Raw genomic sequence first — 4,235 nt, 5'->3', positions numbered from 1 at the left:
ACATACGCGTGGTGAAGGCACTGACTTGTCCTCGTAGGACGAACTCGGGGATATCTGCATATACATTGTACTCTAAAATACACTAATAATGCCCATACCATCTGCCAGGACGTACGATACCAAAAGTCAAGTCGACACCTTGTCATATGGACTCCTGACGAATTTCTTGAGCCCAGTGCAAACTGCCAGCATATCATGGAGGCTATCTGCCACAGCCATTCTATTGTTATCTCTGCACGGGGTATGACGCGGAGTAGATGCGACTCTGCGACTCGGACACCACTTGGACGCAGGGCGAGCGCGTCTGGTGGCGCGCGCTGCCATTAACGGTCAGCACGTGGCCATGATCAGACTTCAATGCAGTCTTCAAAGGCAATTCATGACGACTGTGCAGTGGGTGAAGTACGTCAAACTTGAAGTGAAGTGAGACAGTCTGCAAAGTCACCTCACTGCAGGAGCAACACTACGTCTTGTGTACTAGTATCTTTTTAGAAGCGTCAGCTAAGACGGCGGTTGGGGACGATCGGCTTTCAAGATTTGGACGTTCAACAAAGGCAAAGCTATACACTGAACAGACGAACCCCGTATTCCTCATTCGTAAAGTCGCTTGCCACTGGCTCGCTGAGAGACTCGGATTATCATTTATGCAACATAAACCAGCCGCCCAAATCCGGCATATGTTCCAGATGCGATGTTAATTTGCTCATGTTTGTCAAAGTGGCATTAGGGAAACTGATCTTGCGCTGTTTGCTTCCTGAAACTTTCCGTCACTTCCGGATTCAGTTCTCATATGCACACTCAGCCGACACGAGTGACCTAGTAGAGCAAGCTTGAATCTTCTTCACTGTCTCTTCCAAATCGCGAAATCTCGACTCAGCTCTTTTCTGGACTGAGAGCATCACCGCGACTGAACCAAACCGTTACTTGTAGATACTCGAGTAAAGCTTGAAGGTATCAGGTAGAGTGGACTGTTGAAATATTCCAAGCAAACGGAAGACAAGCACGTTTGCCCCAGGCGGTCGGTTGCCCGAAGGGCAATCGCGTACTGTACAACGAGTAGATACAGCGACTATATATGAGTTCCGCATAAATATTCATCCACTACGGCCGCCTACAACGGCCCTGTCCTATCGCGCGCGAGCTCGCAAGCTCGTCCGATTACCCCGAAATTCCAACATGGACACCCTATGTATTCCGACGCTCGACAGGAAATGATCTTGTATCGAATTATTTTAGACGTGGGTCAGAAGTCGTCCAATATTCCCGTCGGGCAGCAAGGCGCGTATACAGCATCTCGTAGTGGCATCGAGTTGGTGCGTATTTCATCCCCTCTCGTGCACCCATATTATGTGACAGGGATGCACTATGCTCTATCGTACCAAGTCATTGCCACAAGCGTCCGAAAGCCAAGCTTTCACGACGCTCTAGGAAAGTTGCAAGGGTACGACAAGCCGGAAGTTTGGCAGAGAGCGTTCATCCATTTCCTATGGGAGTTGTCCGTTTCGTCTCTTAGCCTGAGCTATGTCAATGACTTCCAACATATCTATCCGATAGATACAGCTTACAGGTAAACATGGTTAAAGTATCTAGAGCGAAACACGGGGAGCAGCTCGCTTACTGCTCTGTTTGGCTTGGATGGCCATAATCCTCTGATTCAGATGAGCATCGAGCTGACTCGTCGGATTCACTCTTACTGCCGGAAATACCGAGTAATTCGTGATGAATTGAGCCAGTCCGTGAGGTATGTGTCGATGGTACGTTTACTTGAGGATCACTAAACGGTTTGACCGTCGTAAATAAGATATGACATTTGCAATGCCAAATCACGCGCCGGAACCTATCTAAGGCCATTCGATTTCTCACCCTTTCCTCCAGTCATTTCGCGCCCATCTACTTAAGCTGGTCACTATAGGCAGGTCAAAATCGCGACCCGTGCGCATATGCTGACCCGTTTTCTCTAACCTTGGTGAAGGTCAGTCTTTGATGATGTTCATACGACGAATAAGGACCCGGCCGAGGTGGTACTCCCGCATCTTGATGATCAGGATCACTCTCAACACTTCCCATCGCCGCATCAACTACATGGTTTAGCCGCATCATTGGAACGGAATGGGGCTCCCTACGCGGCCACGATACATATAGCCCATTCCCAGAAATCCAACATTAAGTGACATTTGTGGATGGATATTTCCGCGCGAGTCTTTGATGTGCCTCACTACCGAGGGTGCTTGAGGAGTAATGGTGCGAGTATGAAGCTACTCTCAAGGTTTGAACCAAGGCGCGAACCTACCATGCATTCCCTTGCGACAGTGACGATATCTTGGGATACCCCTTTTAGGTGTACCTTTACAAACTCCCAGTCTTAGTTGGCTCCAGTCACGATTACGACGGACATTGCTGAGCACATAAGGGCCCGATGGCGGCAAGGTTTCCCAATGATCTGGTGAAGAGTCTCTGGAGGTGGCAACATTATGCAAACTTTGGCCCTGGCCGTAGTCGCAGCGCGCGAATGACGACGCCGTGGGGAAGAGGGTAAAAGGCTCCTTTTGGAGAGCATAGCAGTCTGCCTTGATTGAATAAATAGGAAGTGCTACAAATCAGGTCAAAGAGTACAAGTTACTCTAGCTACACGTTCGGATAAGGTATATAATTTCAGCCAATTATCGATACAGAGGGAGTAGGGATACATTGGTTCCACGAGTCCGTAGACATTCGATGTCTAGATGGTGGGAATAACAAGCAGACCGAAAGCATCAAACGACAGCGCTTTAGATTCCAACTACAATAACCCAAAGAAGGAACCATACAGGATCGAGAGAGAAGAACGAACACACTCCGAACACAAGGGGCTCGGCCTATGGAAATGTTGCGGGCTTGAGGTGAGCGCGAAGGCGGTCCGCAGGCGGACTGACGCTAGTCGAGGCTGTAGACCGTGAGCCGGCTGACGACGACCCTGGCGGAGTAGAGGAAGATGTCGGTGAGGGCGTCCGGGATTCATCTTCTTTGTGGGTCACAGTATGCCGGACATGCGATTGGGAGAAGGTTGGCGGGAAAGGGCGCCCATAGCGATCATCGTAATCTTCTGACTTACGAACTGCAGACCACGGCGTTGATGAGGTATGAGGGTTCATGCTATGAGAGTCGACGTCTCTCTCCATTTCATCCATCTCATCCAGAGAGTCAAGCCCAGTGTCAGAACATTCATCAACGTCCATGCGAGATTCCTGAGAGCTCTCGTAACCGTCGCTAGAGACATGGTCTCCTTCCTCATCACGGTCCGCATCCACAGTATGGCCAGCACTCGGATAGGCCGGGATCGCAGGGGACTGTAACATGGGGGACTGCAAAGGCTTATCGCCGCCGCTCGCATTGACATGATTCCGGTAATGTCTCCTCATATTAGAGTTGACGTTAAATAGTCTTCCACATCCAGGCCACTGACATTGAAATGCTACGTGAACAACAGGCCATTCGTCAACAGGGCGCGGGATTACACAAAACGGCGAAAGACACCTACGTTTAACGCCGGTGTGTGTAGTTTCGTGTATCCGCAAACTGCTTGGGCGATTAAAACGTTTGTGGCATATTTGGCAAGTATGCCTGCGCCCCCCCCTGGGTGACCCTGGCCGACCGTCCACATCGTTAGACAATCCGCCCGAACGACACGACGAGGAAGTGAATAAGTCAAAGGTGTAAGTGAAACTTGCAGGCGCGGGGACAGAGGAACCCGAGGAAGATGGTGAGGAGGCTTGACCGGATCCAGATACATGGGAGGAACGCTCTCTGACAACGGCAGCACCACCCGTACTATTCTGCCTCGCATCCACATTGGGCCCCCGTCTGATACTTGATACACCCTGCATATCGTCGGAGGTCGTCGCCCTTTTCTTCGGCGTCGGCACCGGGGACGTAACGGGCGGCTGCATGGCAACACGAAAGGATGGCGAAGCCTTGACGCCAGCAGCCGTCACCTGCAAACCATTCGATCCCGGGCTCTGGTGAGGTCCGAGGTCCTGCAGATTAGCGCTAGAGGCGACGTGCTCAAGGGACGCCATAGCAGGGTCCGATCGCAGGACCGTGAAAGTGTGAGAAGGCGTCGGGCTGCGATAGCTGAAGGGCGTCATCGCTCTCGGAGTCGAAACTGGCGAGTCGCATGAGTGGACGCGCGCCATTGGGGGTGACCTGGCTCCATCAGGTATCCGATCGAGCGCGACGGGGAAGTCTGACGACCTCGG

This window comes from Gloeophyllum trabeum (assembly GCF_000344685.1).
Source record: "Gloeophyllum trabeum ATCC 11539 unplaced genomic scaffold GLOTRscaffold_00002, whole genome shotgun sequence".
Taxonomy (NCBI): Eukaryota; Fungi; Basidiomycota; class Agaricomycetes; order Gloeophyllales; family Gloeophyllaceae; genus Gloeophyllum; species Gloeophyllum trabeum.
The sequence above is the reverse complement of the archived record's forward strand: the minus strand, read 5'-3'. Positions refer to the sequence as shown.